The sequence below is a fragment of the Triturus cristatus genome, chromosome 8 (genome assembly GCF_964204655.1).
Source record: "Triturus cristatus chromosome 8, aTriCri1.1, whole genome shotgun sequence".
Classification (NCBI taxonomy): Eukaryota; Metazoa; Chordata; class Amphibia; order Caudata; family Salamandridae; genus Triturus; species Triturus cristatus.
This window is the reverse complement of record NC_140591.1, coordinates 41,561,277-41,581,874: the sequence shown is the minus strand read 5'-3', so window position 1 is coordinate 41,581,874 and position 20,598 is coordinate 41,561,277. Positions and strand designations below refer to the sequence as shown.

At 48.7% G+C, this 20,598-nt stretch overlaps 1 long non-coding RNA gene across 2 annotated transcripts in view; it reads left to right on the top strand.

The window, feature by feature from the left end:
- LOC146799926 (uncharacterized) overlaps nt 1-20,598 on the top strand; it is a 224,360-nt gene that overhangs the window by 79,312 nt on the left and 124,450 nt on the right. The gene's annotated exons all lie outside the window — the stretch shown is intronic.

The following is a 20,598-nucleotide window of genomic DNA, read 5'->3' as shown; positions in this document are numbered from 1 at the left end:
AACACCCTCTCCCACCCCAGAGTGTTCATTACCTCCCCCTGCCTTCCCCCAACACCGTCTCCCACCCCAGAGTGTTCATTACCTCCCCCCTGCCTTCCCCCAACACCCTCTCCCACCCCAGAGTGTTCATTACCTCCCCCTGCCTTCCCCCAACACCCTCTCCCACCCCAGTGTTCATTACCTCCCCCTGCCTTCCCCCAACACCCTCTCCCACCCCAGAGTGTTCACTTCCTCTCCCCCTGCCTTCCCCCAACACCCTCTCCCACCCCAGAGTGTTCACTTCCTCTCCCCCTGCCTTCCCCCAACACCCTCTCCCACCCCTGGGTGTTCACTTCCTCTCCCCCTGCCTTCCCCCAACACCCTCTCCCACCCCAGAGTGTTCACTTCCTCTCCCCCTGCCTTCCCCCAACACCCTCTCCCACCCCAGGGTGTTCACTTCCTCTCCCCCTGCCTTCCCCCAACACCCTCTCCAGCCCCGATGTGTTCATTTCCTCCCCCCCCTGCCTTCCCCCAACACCCTCTCTCACCCCCAGAGTGTTCACTTCCTCTCCCCCTGCCTTCCCCCAACACCCTCTCCCACCCCAGAGTGTTCACTTCCTCTCCCCCTGCCTTACCCCAACACCCTCTTCTGCCCGGAGTATTCATTTCCTCTCCCCCTGCCTTACCCCAACACCCTCTTCTGCCCGGAGTATTCATTTCCTCTCCCCCTGCCTTACCCCAACACCCTCTTCTGCCCGGAGTATTCATTTCCTCTCCCCCTGCCTTTCCCCAACACCCTCTCCCACCCCAGAGTGTTCACTTCCTCTCCCCCTGCCTTCCCCCAACACCCTCTCCAGCCCCGATGTGTTCATTTCCTCCCTCCCTGCCTTACCCCAACCCCCTCCCACTCCAGAGTATTCATTTCCACTCCCCCTGCCTTCCCCCAACACCCTCCCCAGAATGTTCATTTCCTCTCCTCCTGCCTTACCACAACACCCTCTCCCTCCCCATAATGTTCATTTCCTCTCCCCCTGCCTTTCCCCAACACCCTCTCCCGCCCCGAAGTGTTCATTTCTCCCCCTGCCTTCCCCCAACACCCTCTTCCCCACTGGAGTGTTCATTTCCTCTCTCCCTGCCTTACCCCAACAACACTTCCTGCCCCGGAGTGTGTTCTGCACATCAGCATATTTGTTTTTATTTCCACCCTTTCTTTGCCACAGGGCACAGCGCTGCTTAGACTTTATTTCCTCTCCCTTTTCCTTCCCCTGACACCCCCCAACACCCTCTCCCAACACGGAGTGCACATCTCATTGTGAAATCATGGTAAAGGGCTTCTCTGTTTATTTGCAGACCGTTCTCACTCTGCTGGCTTGTAAATCTTGATCTGCGCATTCCCCCTCCTGCTGGTTTACTTTACTGGCTGCTCAGCTTGGGGTGTTTTACGCAGCGGGCTGCTGGACTGCGACATCCAGTGCTTAATTTGTAAAATTCGAAGTGCAGGTGCCGAAATGTTTTCGTAGGAGGCCACCACCCAGTTTCCTAGCTCCACCCACATCCGCCATTGGCTCCACCCACTTCCACTATTAGCTCCAATGATATGTACCCCATGATGTGGCCTAGATAATGACTGATGGAGCAAATTAGGCTACAAAGGCTAAGAAGTCAAAGGCTAGACAGATTTTTGTGCAACGCACATCCTGAACTCATGTTTTTTGAAGGCGCTCTAAAAGTGAAAATGAACAAAATGGCTATTCGCTCGGTGAAATAAAGTACTTGCTTCTGATCACACCATTTGATCAAGTATGAAAGCCAGGATTGACCCCAGGTTCTGTACTTTCACACTCTGCAATTCTCCAATTGTAATCATGTTTAGATGTGTAATTCTTTCTGGCATCAATGCTTAACACTTTGTCCTTAATCCATAGGACACAAGATTAGTGATGGGGTGACTAGCAGAATCCACATTTTATTTTTTGCTGTTTTACATGGTGCAAACCCTGACGTGGACAGACAGAGGAGCGAGCATAAGGCAGGCACAGACTATGTTACACTTTCCCCCCCCCACCCCCCCCCCCACATCCAGATTTGCTGGAATCCAAAGTGTGATGCCGAGCCCAGGGATTTGAATCTGCTTCCCTATGTCTCTCCCTTGTCTTTGCCACCCGTACAAGCTTCTCGGACTTTCAGCAGCTCACCCACCTCCATCACAAGTACACACACACACTCGCACATACAACAATAAGCAGCAAGGGCCCAGCACTGACAATGGTCTCTATATTTGCCTAAGATCACACAATTTTGTTTAGCAGGAAAGCTGGGATTCATCCCCAGGATAATTCCCCTGTTTTGCACTGTGCAATTCTGTCATAATGATTAGATGGGCATACCTTTTTGATTTCAAGGGTTAGTGCTATGTCCTTAATTCACTGGGGATGAGATTTGACATTTGAAAGTGTTTGAGGGGTGCCATGTTGGAAGTCCTGAAATGATGTGCTGACGACCTCTATTTGAAAATATTTTGCGCCATAGAGATTTCTTACCTATACTAATTCACGCAGACCTCAGCTCTGACCCTGGCGGCGCGCTACTTTCGATCATTCTATACATTAGCAGCAGCAGCACAAAAGAGGTCCACAAAAGGGCCATATAAGGAGACACTGGAGGCTGAGCAGAAAAGTGATTTTAACGATAATACTGACCTAAATTTGCTAGACAAAGTACGGCATATCATATAACAATTTTGGATCCAGAGCGCAAAATTGTCTAACTACAGGGGGCAATCATCTAATTTGCGGAATCATTTTATCAATGTCTTCAAGTTCAAATAACTGTATCTCCATTTAAAAAGTAAGCACTCTACATGGGACTCAGACGCTCGCACTCCACATAATAAAACATGAAGAAGAGAGCACAGAAAATGTCCCAGATGCAGGAATTAATAGATACCAGTTTAAGTAATTGGAGTAAATAATCCGTTAACGGGAGGGAAGAAATTCTGAAAACAACCTAACCCACCGCAAACACCCACAGAGGCATTGGCAACTCTTTTGCAACCTCGATTTAGTACACTAATTAGATGTTACGGTTCAGACTGGAATTCAATTACTATCTCAGTTACAGATACAGACCCAGATGAAGGCTTAGACTCACTTTCAGACGACACAGGCATATAGGATTCTAGCCTGACACAGCCCTTGCCATCAAAAACGAAACTACTTTTACTAAAAACGATGTGTCTATACCAAATGACATACATAAGTAACACTAACTAAAATATCGGACACACTGATTGAACAATCTCTGTCATCAGTCAATCAGACAGCATTACTAAAAGAAGTTTCTCTGAGCAAGCAGATACTAAAGCAAAGCAATAGAGACAGTTGTGTTCCGTGTCTCTTGCACATACAGGGCAAAAAGCAGCAAGGGCCCAGCGCCGCCAACGGTTTCCTCTGCTTACCTGCTCCAGGGGGGCAATAATTAATTCGTGTACACCAAACCAGTGTCCACTACTTATTACATGCAGTGCCGGCGCCTTGTGCATTTTGCTCAGCTGATCCCCGTAATGTTGCGCTAGCCAAACTCACGCAGCGGTAACATAGCAATTAAGGTGCTGCCAGTTAAGCGCAGTACTGTACAGCCTGTACAGCACTCCAATATAAAGTGGTCCCATGTGAGTTGGTAGTGGGCAACGAGCACACCTACAAAGGTGGAATTACAGCCATTTTACAGATCTAACCAGTGAGGTGGGCAAAAGGTACATTCGCACTTTCAGCTCACTCTTCATTTGCCACGCAGGCCTTACTGAACACTTCATCTTGCGCCTGCGCTGTCCCTGCCTGCCACGCCTTAGCTCAGGTCTTCGTGGGTGACAAAAGTGTATTTGATTCAGAGCGTATTTCTTGCGAAAAATGCATATGCAAATTTCGCTCCGGGGTCGTCTGTTTGAAATTTATTTGCAAGATATGTCATCGGTACAAAAAAGTTGGCCAGATAACAATTCAATATACTCGACATACTTTTACCAAAGATCAAGCACAGAATGCTTCTAGCCCTGCGCGCACGGCTGCAGCAGACAGCTGCTTTACAACTCTGCGCAACTGGTTTTCTGCTCAAGTCTCCAACGAGGAAAACATACACACATAGTGAAGGAGTGAAAAAAACGGAAACTGCGCAAGGTATATAAACACTAACGGTAATGATGCATCGTGACTGGACCTGGGTGGGCCAGTCAGTGAAAACAGATCCGGAGCCACCCGAAGGACAGGTACATTTATTTAAAATAATAATCAGGTTCACTGCGGAGGGAGAAAAATGTTGTAGCTCCGGCCCTGTCAAACAAGTGCTAGTGCTGAGCACCGGAAAGCACCGGCACAAATTAAGCACTGGCGACATCCTTCTGCTCTGTTAAGACTGACTCTAGATGATCGTAACCCGCCGTCACTATAGAAAGCCCAGAAAATGTTTATATTTTTTTTGCAAAGCACGACACGTGTGTTATTTAAATACATAAGGTGATACACAATGACCCATTCGTGCATTTCTAAGTACTTCGCAATGAAACGCAGATCATGTATCACAGCCCTAGTGCCATTATAGGCAATACTCCCCACCCAGAGCATGCATGATGACATGAATAAATACACAACACAACTTTTGTTTGGGAAAATATTGCTGCAGGTTTATTCCATACAAAAGTATGCAATATGGTGGGTTATCTTACGGGCGATCCAAGGGCAGGCAGCGGTAACCGACCTATGCTGCCCTGCCCGCCTGATGAGTCAACTTGCACTGTGGCGTACCCAATCAGTGCCACACCTTATGGGGTGATCCTCTTTGCCGGATCACGTGACACATTGGTCCCTTTTTACTCACGCCCCTTTCAGGGCGGTGCGTTGCAAGGCAAGCCCCCGGTTGTTCAGGCCCACAACCGCCCGAAGGACTAGCAGGGCACCGATGGACTTCTTCCAGGAACCTTCCACGAGGACTCCTGGGATTTTTGCTCTGGCACCCCTATTGTGCTCCTGCAGAGGTACCCTTCTGTACCCATATGCTTCCAGATCACCCTGTAACTCCGCCACAGCTCTGGAGGCAGCCCCCGTCGCCTACAGAGCCCCCCACCAGCACTACTACTTTCCTCACCTGCAAACCGCTATTTCCAGGGCCTCCTTCATGTCCGGTAGGGACAGATCCATGTCCACCTGTGACAAGTGCACACCATCTATGGCAAAATAACATTTGGTGTTCGCCTAGATTATCCCATGCCTGATGAAGCCACAGCCACCATGCCCTGCGAACGTGCGCACTGAGCTGTTTATCCTTCTCTGGGAATGTTCAACTGCCTCACAAGGCCTGTAGGAATGTGATGGCCTCCCAGGCCTTCAAGCTGATGTAGGCTCCAACCTCCTACCCTGTAGTTGCAGTCCGCACTGTATATGCCTTAACCTGGTTTCCCCAATTTTTGGGACGGCAGCCCACTTGGTAGATGACCGTTTCCACAACCCTTATCTACTATAGCTATCAGGGCGAGGAGTTTTCTGCTTAACTGAAGCAATCCATAACCTGCACTCGAAGCAGAGTGCACATAGTTTGTTGAGGTTGACCAGACATTGCACAGACCTTTCTGATTGCTAAACCATGGCGAACAGGAATGTACGCTGGCCTCCCCGGAGGTTGGGAACACTGTTCTCGTCTTTAACCACAGCCTAGTTTATCCTGCTAGTTATTGTTCGGGCCAACCAATACCCTTATCTCAACCCACTGACCTCCCATGGTACGGGAGCGCAGTGCCCACAGGAGATGGGACCCCAAGAGTATAACAAATGACTGCTCTACATTGACCACAGTCCAGTGTGCTGTAATCAGTAGAGCCCAGTGTGCAAGGATATGCATTTCCTTTGTGCGGGGGGTGGTTTAAGCCATAGTAAACCCCACCCCGAGCTCAGCGAGACCCAAATGGCGCGTTCAAACTGATAACCAACCGCTGCCCCAGCAAGGGTTGTCATGCCTTCCTAGAATGCCGGGTGGACCTGCCCACCCAAAGAGGCCAAGGTGAATCTGATCTAAAGGTGGAGGGTCCTGAGGACCCCTAAGGGGACGCCAAAGATTCTGCCACATCTTATGTCCTTCTTTCCTGCACCACCCATTCGCCTGACTGCGATCCACAGGCGCTGTGTCGCCATGCTGGTGACCCCACCCAGCACATATGGTCCATCGCATGCTTTTGTTGCAGGTATCCCGGGTGCGGCAAAATATGCCAATGCCTTTGGATTGAGAAGACATTGAGAATTATATGAGCATATTTACCTTTACCTACTGAGATTGAGCCGCAGAGTGTGCTCTGAAATTGTCAGCAACAGTGCTCCAAACCCATATTTCTTGACGCTCTTGGAGCCACGGCACACATTCTGACGTAACCCACCTGGCTGACTTACCGCTACGAGACTTTGATCGTACCCCCATGCTCATGGTTACCCATGCACTTCTTCTATAGGTCTTGCCCCCACTCTAAATATACAGAGTCCTGCAATGTACACTTATGCCCCTGTGTGAACGAATAAAACACCTGTAAAATTGCAAATCCCACTGCCCTCACAACATCGGGCAATCCGGTGGGGGACAGGGGTCTTTACCGTTAATTCTGCTTATTACATGGCCACCTAGCCCGCAAGCACTCTCCTTTGACAGTAGTCTGTCTGCTGTGTAGCCAGCTAAATGTCTGCACCCTGGAGCAAGATGTCCCGTTCCATACCCCTGTTAAAGGATTACCATAATGCAGACCTGCAGGAAAAGCTTGAGGGCTGGTAGCTGTTGGAGAATACTAAATAAAGATACCTGCCCTTTCTTGGAAATGGGAATGCTCAATGTGTTTAGCTAGCTGAGACCCTATGTGCTCTAAACCAGTGTTACCCAGCTACGGAACCACATACATGTTGAGTAACACTTACGCAAGCCGTCTGGCTGCAAGGGCGATAATGCGAGCGAAAAGAGCTTTAACTGAAGTACCACTGACACACGCTGTTCATGGGGGGGTCACAATTTCTACTAGGAGACCAGACCTTTGCCCAGTCAGGGATACTGATGCACTATGTCGATCACTTGCTCGTGTCAAGACTGATGCAATGAGGCTGCAGTGAACGTTTGTATGTTGTGCATCTGACAGTCAGTACCTTGATTTGCTTTGGCTGAGATAGAATTGTTGCTTCCATCACACTTCAAATTGTGGCAATGTGCAGCTTTTCCGCATGTTTCACTGCTGAGTGTGCCTGGTCCGTTCCTAGATACACACTGTGTACTAACCAGATGTGACCCATGTTGCTTAAAGCACTAGACCTGGTTCACTTGCTTTACCCCGGAATTGATTGTCCTCCACCAAAACGTGTATCGGTTGCTGGTCCCTGATATACTTCCTAGTAATCGTGTGTTGAGCCATGCTCCTTTTATGACTTTTCCAATGGCAGTGAACCCACTCACACAAGTGACCCGCTGGTAGCAAGCCCAGTGTGACCTGTAACATGGTATTGTAGACCATGCGGTTGAACAAACCACCAGACCCAAAGATAAATCGGTTCAGGTATCCTATGCCATGACCCCTCATGTGCCCTTTGAACTCACCTTTTAACCAGTAAGAGGCCAATGGGCAGACACCCTAGCGGGACCTGGCAGTCGTATTTAACCTTTATATCCTTACAGCATAGAAACACTCACTGCTTCAGATGCCTTGTTGCGTGAGCGTCCGCTGGTCGCACTAGTCAATACAGTGATTATTTAAATTAATATGATACTTAGTATATGAGAAACTATGCACAGGCAAGTGATACATTCCCACGTTCTGTTAGTGTGAAACATTTTGGACTTGTCCATCAAAATTAAGCCAGTCCCCGCCCTAGGTGAGGTCTTGCACTCCCAAACTCCTGCTAATGTATACCAGGGGTTACAACAAACAAATGATGGACGGAATGCTGACAATGCAGACATTCTCCCCCAGTCAAGAGATCTGGGTTAAATCCATCGTTCTTTTGCCCACTACACCACCCCAGTTTAGACATGGCCATATGCAAATCAGTCTTGACCCTGTGCCTCATGGGAACAGTCCAGCCCGGAATGCCAAGCCATGTCTTCCCTGGACCGGAATCAAGCATCCTAGGACCGGATTCTGGCTATCAGCCGTCATCAGCCAGGATAGCTTGACTCCAGTGGCGTAGTGAGCACGGGTCCCACGTCTGGGAATACCCATTCCACTTAGGGCGAAAAGCGTTACAACAAACAAATGATGGACGGAATGCTGACACTCCGTCCATCATTTCCTTTGGTTTTTGCTTTGTTCGCCATAAGTTGGCAGGGTATGCTCAGACGTGAGTCCCTTGCTCACTTTGCCACTGGATTCAAGCAATCCTGGCTGAAGACGGCTGAAATGCCAGAAACCGGTCCTAGGAAGCTTGTTTCCGGTCCAGGGAAGACATGGCTTGGCAGTTCGGGCTGGACTGTTCCCATGAGGCACAGGGTCAGACTGATTTGCATATGGCCATGTCTGAACTGGGGTGGCAGAGTGGGCTAAAGAACGGTGATGGATTAAACCCAGATCAGTTGACTGGAGGTGAGTGCTTGCAATGTTCAACACTCCGTCCATCATTTCCTTTGGTTTTTGCTTTGTTCGCCATAAGTTGGCAGGGTATGCTCAGACGTGAGTCCCTTGCTCACTTTGCCACTGGATTCAAGCAAGCCTGGCTGAAGACGGCTGAAATGCCAGAAACCGGTCCTAGGAAGCTTGTTTCCGGTCCAGGGAAGACATGGCTTGGCAGTTCGGGCTGGACTGTTCCCATGAGGCACAGGGCCAGACTGATTTGCATATGGCCATGTCTGAACTGGGGTGGCAGAGTGGGCTAAAGAACAGTGATGGATTAAACCCAGATCAGTTGACTGGGGGTGAGTGCTTGCAATGTTCAACACTCCGTCCATCATTTCCTTTGGTTTTTGCTTTGTTCGCCATAAGTTGGCAGGGTATGCTCAGACGTGAGTCCCTTGCTCACTTTGCCACTGGATTCAAGCAAGCCTGGCTGAAGACGGCTGAAATGCCAGAAACCGGTCCTAGGAAGCTTGTTTCCGGTCCAGGGAAGACATGGCTTGGCAGTTCGGGCTGGACTGATCCCATGAGGCACAGGGTCAGACTGATTTGCATATGGCTATGTCTGAACTGGGGTGGCAGAGTGGGCTAAAGAACGGTGATGGATTAAACCCAGATCAGTTGACTGGGGGTGAGTGCTTGCAATGTTCAACACTCCGTCCATCATTTCCTTTGGTTTTTGCAATGTATACCAGGGAGCAGACAAGTCGATGGGAACAGGAGGGGAACAATATGTACAGATACCTGCCCTTTCTTGAATACTGGGAATGCCAAATGTTCCTTAAACATTTTAGCCCCTTGTGCTCTAACCCAGTGTTTCCCCAACTTTTGACCCGCAGCACACTTGTTAGGTGACAACTTCCCCAACCCGCCTGGCTGCCATGGCTAAAGGGCTGGTGAATATAGCTTCACTGAAGCAACCTGTAACATGCCCTGTTTACAGAGTGCACATACGTAGCTGCATCGACCAGACCTTTGCGCAGGCAGTTTTGTTGATAAACTACGGCCGGGAAATGAATGGTGTCACTCTGGTGTCTGTGAATGTATGTCTATTGTGCATCTGCCACAGAGTACCTTGATTTGTTTTGGCTGTGTTAAACTTGTTGCCTGCACCACCCTGCAGGCATGTGGAAATTGTGCTAAACTCTTGCTTACTACACTGCTGAGTGAGCTCAATGCATTCACAAAACTCCTTTACAATTTCCGTTTCTGACTGCAATTGGAATGAGATTGCAAGCCCAGATCCCACATAACTGAAATTAACATATTCCATCAGGGGACATGGCCTTGTCTTTTGTTCTCTGTGGTGGGACCTGAATTGCTAAGACAAGCGTCAATGAGGCCTGACATTCGTGTGCACTCGTTCATCTTGTGCTACACAACCGCTGTGAGACTAATATGCTCCCTATCCGTGATACCTTTCTTTGTTCTATGTTGTACATATAGATTACAACATCTACGCTGCCATAAAGGACCACTCAGATCAGCAGAGTGACCCAAAGACCTGCGATCTGCATTGTACACTTACTTAGCAGGTGTGTAGATCCACTGCGATATCCTCCTTGAGTCAGTTTCCACAAGTTTGTTTATAGATAAGCAAGGAAGGCCACACGTGCAGCACTCAATCCTACTGAAGAATTACCTGCACTGGCAAGATGAGCGAAAGAACCATATATGTTCTACCTCATGAAAGAATTGCAACTCCCTTACGAGGATAGCGAAGATTTGAAAATATTTAGTCGTGCTACCCAGTGGCCTACTGATTCTGACCATAACACTTGTTCTGATTTTGTCATTGGATTGAAACATTTAGGCTGAAACCTATGCTTAGCATAGCGTGCCGCATGATTAAGCAACTTCTGTTATTGCATCCATATATATGATCAACCCGTATTCTTGCACCTACAGCAAGCCAGGGCCCTTGACCTTTTCAATGGTACCAAGTTGCCGACTAAAACAAAGTAGTGATTTAAATTGCATGTTCATGTACCGGACGGTTCGTCCCCATTCAGCAGGCACAAGGTGAACCTTAAAGAATAATTATCCCACACCATTATCAAATGTGCCGCATACACGCTTAAAAGTACTTAGTAAAGCCACCCAATGTCTAATGAAACGGGCGCGCACTGTGAGGCTCCCTTTGCATTGGATTAAAACCTTTAAACTGATATCTTACTTGGCTTAGCGTGCCGCATGGTTCAGCCTCTTCTGTCATTGTATCCATCTATTTATTCAACCCGCCACAGTGGACGTATCGCCAGCCAGGGCTATTGACTTTTCCATGGTAAATAGCTGCATAATTTGACTAAGCAACAACTCTGGCTTCCTTGAAGAATGTTGAAAATGTTCTGAAATGAAGAGACTGCAAGATCTATGATGAGTTTCTTGTAAGTTACAACCCAGTTCCAAAACTCCACAAAACTACAACTTTATTGCAGTGTTGCATGAATATGGGCAACCTATCAAAGTACCAAAAAACGCAACTAAGAATATAAACCTTAACTCTGAAAAATAACAATCACTGGCCCTGAAACGAGGCAAACAATGCTAGAGCAACTCAGCGGCCTCACATCAAAACTTCATGCTGGTTATTTGCTCACAAAACTGGGTAGCTAATAGCTAGTACCCCCGTGGCACCCCTGCTTGAATTCCTGGCAAGAGGTAGGCTTTAAGGACTAATTAACATGCACAATTTTCACCTGTGCCTTTAAAAGTCCTTTGTCGTGCTGCCCAGTTGCCTAATGATTCTGGCCCTGCACTTGAAGCTCTCACTTCGGCGTTGGATTAAAACCATTAAGCAGAAACGTTGCTAAGGGCACGCAAAGGCCGTGCAGGACCATATCGCGGACCCTCCCCATGCCGCCCCCCACGCAGCACAACACCTTCCGGCCTCGGAGACTGCAGGTATGGGGGGGAGCTAATGCCCGGGCACTACCAGCAACAAAACCTGCACCAAACCAGGCCAGTGTGTCTCGTGGACAATGACACCCATACCATAAAGGGGGGGGGGCCTCACCGCCAAATGCGCTGAAGGCGACTACTGACCCGACGTGTTAGCGGCACGAAAGGGCCTGACCAGACATCATGGAACCTATAGATGCACACTCCACGTGCTGCCAGACCGAGGGCCGAGCAACCCGCCCAGTACCACTGCAAACCTCCTTCTCAGCCAATACAAGCCCAAGGCTTGGAGCCCAGTGCATGACTGGCAGGCCTGTTTGCCCCTGGCCAAGATGATCAGCAGCCAAGAAAGCCCCCAAAGGTCCTCCCTACCCCCCATACTCACCGCACACGACACCAACCACTTGGTCCCGGGTACACAACACCAGCGGTGCACTGTAGACACAGCGTGTCCAGTGGGGGCAAAGGAGGCTGCCACAACGCCAACGAGGCCGGTCAACGATCGTATCGGAGATAAAACCAGCACGGCGCAAGACCAGATGGTGTGTCCAGCACACCTACACTCGTGGACACTAGTGGCACTATTTCCCCAGAGTTGATTCACATGGGGGCGGTGTGGAAAAGATGGCGCCAAGCCCAGCAAACGCCCGACCAAGAGAAAAGCGTTCCTCTGGGTAACATGGGCTCCCTGGGCAAGGAGGTCGCTAGCCGCACAATAAACCGGGCAGGCGGGCAATATCAATCTTTGCCAACAGTGCAGTGTGCAGGAAAAGTGTAAAAGGAGAAGCTTTCTCCTGAAACATGATACTAATTAAATCCAACCTGCAGCCCCTACCCAATCCAAACCTTAGACTCTTCATCTGTTAGCCTGTACCAGTCAAAGGGTCACGAGGCCACTAGTTAGTGCTCTGCGTAGAATTTAGAAGGCTGTTCGTTCCCTTGAGATCAGTACTGAGTTTCAGCCAGCTCGACAGGTCCGCCTTGTTTCCTATGCCACCTAATAGGAAATGTCAATGGTGAATCAAAGCAGCTGACCACATTCCCTATGCTTGTGTCCCCTTAATACTGCGGCGTTCTGAATCTTCCCCCCAACCCCCAAAAGGATGGCGCTGGGGGCGACCCCCACTACGTATGTTGCACCTGAGGTAAACACCATGCCATACACAAACCTCATCAACAATGCCGGGCCGGCGCATGCTGCGCTTGGTAAAGTGATTGCTCGCAGCTGGACACACCGGCTCAGTCACGGGGCTTGCCGCGACTCCAACAACTCGCCTTCAAGCAACACCAAACAAACGTGTCATCCAGACACAAGTAGAAGCACATGCACCGACAGGGCTGCAAGCCCCCACCATGCTGATGCTGATTAATAAAGGTTAAGGGGGTGGAGCAGCAGAGAACACCGGAACCAACGGCTGCCCAAATAAATACCCCTCACTCACTTCACGGGTGAGAAAGCTGTGTCCGTATTAACGAGATTCAAACTCGTGACCTCCCGATCACGGGCTGTCATTAACTTTTACCTCGCAAGCAAAAGATGTGGCCCGACAGGGATCGAACTTGCAACCTTTGCGATAGTAGCACCATGCTCTAACAAACTGCGCTAACCCGCCCACACACAACATAGTCCCAAGGGGGCGAGGAGAACTGACCCGAGGGGCCCAGACTCACCGCAGCAAGCTACTGCCTCCCGGACAGAGAACACGTTTTAAAATACTATTGGTTAACTGATGTATCTTCACGGCACTCACTGTTTAAGTGACATTGGGTGAAAACACGACTTTCGCTAATTTCACAGAGCAGATACAATGCCGCACCAACTGCTGCCCCACTTGCGCGCATCTCGGCTGGGGGGGCAAGGTGCCCAGGTACAGTCCCACAATGCCTCAGCACGCCCGCTGAGGCCGACCCCCCCATGGGGGTTCTACCCCTAGCAGTCTGGCCCAATGCGCCACTTGCTGCCCCTTGCAGCATCGCCACTGGAGCCCTAGGGGGCTGCTACCGGAACGGGCTGTGCATGGAGGGTGGCACAAGGAGCTAGAGAAACTCTGTCGTGTGCAGCTGCTTGGACAGGCCTACGCGGCGTGAGGACGGGAAGCTTGAACCCCCCCTTAGCCCGGCCCCCATCCCAGTCCTTCGCCACAACCCCGACCGAAGGCACCAACCCAGCGGGCCTCCTGCAGGGCCGGACCAGGGAGTTTGCGGCTGGGACGGAGGCCGACCCGGGCAATGGCTGGACACCGAGACCAGCAGCAAACCAACCCGACAGCGTGACCGGTGCAAAAGAGGACGCCAGAAAGGTGGAGGGAGGTATAAATACCCTCTCCCAACCTCTATGCACCGGAAGTGACGGCCTAGGGTGTCAAGCAGGGGGACTCCTCCCAGAGTCCCCAAAACTAGAGGAGTGATGTTTGTGCCCAATTGGCACTAAGAGGGCCGCCCTTTTAGGGACGCCCGCTGTGTGGGGCGTGGGCAGCCGCATTGACTTGGCTCTGAGATTGTAAAATCTGTAGAGAGAGGGCGGGTGCTCTGACTGGGCGCGAATCTCCCCTACTGCCCATTGCACATGAATATGTTGAAGGGTTGCATTGAAAATTGAAATGTTTTCACAAAAGAATGAGTCAGGCCCGGGCCTTATTAGTTTTTTTTACTTGGGTCCGGTTCTGCTTTGGCTATGTTTACTTGGCTTGGCCTCCATCAGCCGTTCCATCCACAGCTCGGGCACCACCTTCTCAAATCCGCCATCACTGCCTTGTTTCGACATAGGTTTCCAGTCTAGTACAATTTCGATAGTGCCGCCTAATTTATAAATGTGCCTGCATAGTATGGCCCCATGGTAGCTCTCTCTAAAGCTTTAAGCAATCTGTTCAGCAAAGCCAAATAAGTGTAAAAGTACAGCAGTGTCCTAGAGTGAGACGTCACAAAGATTAGTCTAGGACAGGAAGTGGTCAAGGAATGGGAGAGTTATGCACCTAAAACCGGGCAGGAGTCTGAGTGGCCGGCTTGTCTGGGTACCATTGCAGCTCTGATGTGAGCTACTTAAATATCTGGCCTAAAACCAGAATGTGAGGGTACCCCACGGTTTCTTATAGCAATGTTATAGATAGAAAATGCGGCAAGAGAACAGAGCACATATTTTAATTAATGATGCCATATTTTACTGTATGCGTTTGGTGCCCAACATTACCTTTTGGTGTTAATGCATCCTGATGGGTTAGAGATCGGGGCTCACGGTGTCCACCCCTGCTTGTCTTTCCGTGCACCCTGATGGGTTAGAGATCGAGGCTCACGGTGTCCACCCCTGCTTGTCTTTCCGTGCATCCTGATGGGTTAGAGATCGGGGCTCACGGTGTGCACCCCTGCTTGTCTTTCGGTGCATCCTGATGGGTTAGAGATCGGTACTCACGGTGTCCACCCCTGCTTGTCTTTCTGTGCATCCTGATGGATTAGAGACCGGGGCTCACAGTGTCCACCCCTGAATGAATGAATATAAGTTTTGTAGAGCGCGAACGTAGCCCAGGGGCGTCGAGGCACTGCGGAACGGGATCAAAGTAGGAGATGTCTAAAGAATTCCGAGCTTAAAGGTTAAGGTAGGGAAAAGATTAGGACAGGTGAAAAGCCAGGTCTTCAAGGACTTTCGAAAAACTGAATGGGTTTCGAGAGTGGAAATAGGGAAGGAAGGGAATTCCACAGATTAGCCCCTATCAACGAGAAAGCCCACCCCCCACACCTGGCTTTCCTAACCCTGGGAACTATTACCTGGTTCTTGTTTGCAGATCTCAAGTCCTTGCCAGGAAGATGTCTTTGAAACATTTTGTTGATGCCTTCTGACCCCTTATTGTGGACGGCCTTGTGAACCAGACATAAGGCTTTGAACACAATTCTCCTCCCCAACGGGAGCCAGTGCAGGATTCTGATGGTAGCTGAAACTGAGTGGAATTTAGGGAGACCCATCACCAACCTAGCGGCGGCGTTCTGTACCAGTTGAAGTCGATGAAGAAGTCCCTTGTTTATCCCTAAGTAAAGGGCATTGCAGTAGTCTAACCTAGACACTACAAGGGCCGCCACTGCCTGTTTCCACGATGAAAGGGACAGAAAACGGAAGATCTTCCTGAGAGTCCGTATCATCCCAAAACAGGTAGAGACAGTTCTATTTATTTGTGAGCCCAGGGAGAGCGAGGAGTCCACAATAATGGCTAAATTCTAGCATTAAGACAGGGGCTGGGGCAAGATCCAAGAGAGTCAGGCCACCAAGCCTCTGACCAGATATCCATCTTGTCTCCGAAAATTAGGACCTCCGTTTTATCCCCATTGAGTCTTAAATAGTTCTCAACCATCCATGCAGCCACTGCCCGGATGCAGTTTTTAAAATTTACTGCTGAAGCGGAGACACTTTCAGTGATGGAAATCAAAATCTGAGTGTCATCAGCATAGGAAAGCACTTCTAGGCCAAAAGACCTTACCACAGTGGCGAGCGGGGCTACATAGATATTAAAGAGGGTGGGACTCAATGAGGATCCATGGGGGACTCCACAAAACAATTGTTTAGGGGCAGAAAGAAATTGGCCCATCTTAAGTCTTTGTGAGCGATTCAAGAGGAACGATGAAAGCAGATTGAGTGGAGAGTCCTCTATCCCAATTTCCCGAAGCCTGCCCACCAGTCTGCAAGGAGCGGTTGTATTGAAGGCTGCCGTCAGGTCCAGGAGGATCAGTAGGGTGGTATGACCAGCATCAACCTGTTGTCGGATGTTGTTAAGGACAATGGTTAATGCCGTCTCCGTACTGTGTTCACTCCTGAACCCATGCTGCGAGCCATCGAGCAGTTGGTGTTCCTCCAAGTAAGAACTAAGATGGCAGTTAAGATGTTTTTCCAAGATCTTAGCTGGAACAGGCAGTAGGGAAATAGGCTGATAGTTTTTTAATTCTGTCGGCTCAAGAGAGGCCTTCTTTAACAGAGGTTTTACCACCGCTGTTTTCCGTATAGTGGGAAATTGGCCAGAGGAGATAACGGTATTGCGAATAGTGGTCAAAGGAGGTGCAATGGCCTCGCTTCCTAATTTCAAAATCTTAAGAGGACAAGGTTCGAGGGGAGAGCCAGATGTAATCCCACTTAACAACAACTCAGTATCCTCTTGAGAAATAGTGGAAAAGGAGCGCAAGCGGCAATCCTTCAGGGCTACTACCAGAAGATCAGATAGGGGATTCGTTTTAGCTCCCACAGAGTTTAACTTCTCCAAAGAGGAGTAAATGTCCTTAATTTTGGCATGGAAGAAATCTGCCATTTAATCACAAAGGTCCTGGGAGACCTCGGTTTTAACACTAGTTGAGGGGGCTAAAAGGGAATTGATCATAGTGAAAAGTTCCTTAGGGGATCTAATAGATTGTGTCATCATTGTATAGTAGGAGACCTTTTCCTTATTAATAGCTTCCTTATATTCCCTTAGCCTAAGTTTATGCAGATCCATTTCAGCTATAGTAGGGTCCATGCGTCACTTTCTTTCCTGATGTCGGCAAACCTGTCTAAGCTTTCTCAACCTCTCAGAAAACCATGGGGCTGAAGGGCGCTTTCTTGCCACATAGTGCTTCTTAAGAGGGGCAAGAGAATCCAAGGCTGTCGTTAACCAGTTGGTGAACTCGTCATAAACGGCATTGACATCAGCATGAGGGGGGCAGCAGTAGTTGCTGAGTTTGACAAGCAGATCCTGCTTACTAACCACTCCTGCTTGTCTTTCCGTGCATCCTAATGGGTTGGACATTGGGGCTCACGGTGTTCACCCCTGCTTGTCTTTCTGTGCATCCTGATGGGTTAGAGATCGAGGATCACGGTGTCCACCCCTGCTTGTCTTTCCATGCATCCTGATGGGTTACAGATCGGGGCTCACGGTGTCCACTCCTGCTTGTCTTTCCATGCATCCTGATGGGTTAGAGATCAGGACTCACGGTGTCCACCCCTGCTTGTCTTTCCATACATCCTGATGGGTTAGAGATCGGGGCTCACGGTGTCCACCCCTGCTTATCTTTCCGTGCATCCTAATGGATTGGACATCGGGGCTCACGGTGTTCACCCCTGCTTGTATTTCCGTGCATCCTGATGGGTTAGAGCTCGGGGCTCCTGGTGTCCCCCCCTTGTTGGTGCACAGTTGTAATGGTGTATGTTTGGAGGCATTGCACATATCTCAAGACCCCGGGCGCCAATCTCTTTCCTCGGTTTTACCTCCTATATTTATCCCCTCTCTCAAAGATCCACAGCTGTCCAAGGACAGTCCAAGGTACAAAACCCTCCATAAATGTCTCGAGTTCTGCGGTACACCACTGTCTTGCCACTAGAGTGATGGCCGCAGCGTTGCTCTGGACCCATTAGCCATTAAACCGAGATACTACTTGATGCCGATTTTAGTACTTGTTTAAAACAAATTCTGGGTCACAGCACAATAAATCTGAGGCATTACCAAGCTCAAACTGTTCGTCATACGAATCACTGCAGCTTAAACACTGGCAGATCACATGACCACCTTTATTACCAACAAAGTGGGGTGCACCCAGTATTCTGGGCCGCCACATTTCCTGAGCGGTTCAGATACTATCTCCATTTACCTCGTTTGAAAAGTTTATGCCCAGGTATGGAAAGTAGGGAACCTCTTCAAGAGACGTTTAATGTAAAACAGTTCTTATTAAAGATGATCAGAATTGGGTAGTTGATCATTAGTTTGCACCGCGTTGGTCTGAGCTCTGCTCCCCTCTACATGCATTTCTCTGATTTGAGGTTATGTATAGATCATCAGTGTAGTTAAATCTTTGACAGTTTTGTTTAACTGCAAAGGAGCATTAACTTAATCGCGGGCCGCAGGGAGTATTTCTCACATAGCACTTTCATCATCTCATATACTAGGGCGCATTGCACTGAGATGCTCATGTGCAGTACCAACTACCCCTAGGCCAAATTCAGGATGAACCACTATGCTTGCACTTAATGTAGCAGTTTTTTTAAAACGTGTTCTTCGTAACTGTTTGCATTTAAAGGCACCTTAGGCAGAACATTTAGCGCTGTTTGTGAGCTTTGCTGGTTTTATGGGTCACAGTTGGCTGAACCAACTTATTTGTATAAGCCTTATATAGTGAGGCAGGGGAGATATGGACTTGTTTATAGGTGGTGTCGTATTTTAGGGACGGGCTGGATTGTGCAGATGTGTGGTTTGTAGGTGAATGTTTCATATGTAATTACATTCTTTGTTTTGCTGTATACTCAATACTACATATTTACTATCCATATAATTCCTTAGTACACCATGCCACATAATTCCACTACACAAATCCACTTCACAACACACAATTCCACAACTAACTTATCCAATCCAACCCACATAATTCCACTACACACCACATAAATACACTCCATAGCACATAGGTAAAATACATTGACATTAACAATGCCAATAGCTCTTACTCAAACAAATGCGAGACCTATTGCATTTCCAATGCTTGTTCAAAAGAGTGCTCAAGTTGGCATTTCTCCAGGCCAGATGCAGGCCCTGGGTCTTGGTTTCTAAAGATTGAGATGCCACGCTCTTGTGGCCATCCTCCCTCATAGGAATATATAAACCAAAATGTAAAGGATTGTGGTCACTATGATTGCTTCCATTAATAGCATTCCTAGAAACCCTGGCTAACAGGTCATGGGTAACGGAAATATAATCAAGAGCAGAGGGGCATTCCACTCTTTCAAAAGAGACTTTCATTAGATATAATGGGTCAAAGAATTCATTCACATTAAGCAGATCAAACATTTACATGGTTTGAAAAAGGACGTGACCCACCTTATCCCCGGGCTGCCTGTCTCTCACTATGCTGAGGCAATCAAACATTTAGGATTTGTTTACCGATTGGGTTAGCCCTAATTTGACATTGAAATCTCCTCCTAGGATAATGTGATTCCCTTTGAGTGCAGAAGCAAAATAGGCTTTAAGGCCGAAAATAAAATCAGTCAACACATTGAGATTGTCAAGATGGTCACATTCAAAATACCCATTATAAAAGTTAATAAAGATAATGCTCAGGCCAGAGGGCCACGTGGATAAAAAAGCTTGAAACAGATTGCTGCTGGAAGGGATTCGAGTGATAATACATTTCAAGGTAACTTTGAACCAAGTTATGAGACCCTACCTGATGAAGATGGTGTCGTGTATTTCCTATAAATCTAAATAGGATCTGCGCGCTTAGAAAACAAACTGTGGGACTGGTGTCCAGACTGATTCCAGTCATCCCCACCGGGTATGTGGGCTTGTATAACTGCTAGCTCACCGTGCCAGTATGAACCCCTCTTACCAAGGAGAAAATAGTTTCTGGCAACTATCGAACATGACAACCCTGACCCCTCAGGGATCGTGGAAACAGTACAGTACTTTTCGCTCAGTCACTCGTGCTCATTTGTTCTCAGAGAGATATACGAACAAGTTACTTACCTTCGGTAACGATATATCTGTAAGAAACGTTAGTAGTGATAGATTCCTTACCTTAGAATTACCCCCAGGCGTCAGACTGGATCCGGAAGGTTTTCGTCAGCAATACCCCTGTGCATCGGAAGGTGGCGTCATGCGGCCCCGCGTCCGTCGTTGGCGTCGTGGTCGCCGAGATGATGTCGCGGCAGCTACTTAGATGCCGCCAACGTGTGCTGACGTCAGATCTGTACACGTCTTTCCGTGCCAGGAACGCAGAGCTATGCAAGATACTGACCACTGGTGCCTTGAAACTAGGGCCTTGAAAGGGATGACCTTAACCCTAGAAATCAGTTCACAGAAACGGGGAGGATGGGTGGGGCGATAAGGAATCTATCACTACTAATGTTTCTTACAGATATATCGTTACTGAAGGTAAGTAACTTGTTCATCTGAAAGAAACACGTAGTGATAAATTCCTTACCTTAGAATCGATACCCCAGCAATACCAACCCCGGTGGTGGGTCTGCAAACCAAGATCACACCAGAAAGTCCTGGAGAACAGAACGGCCAAATAAGCTGTCTCTCCGGACTTGGTTGTCCAGGCAGTAGCGTTGGTAAACGTGTGCAGCAAGATCCGTGTAGCTGCCTGACAGGTGTCATGCA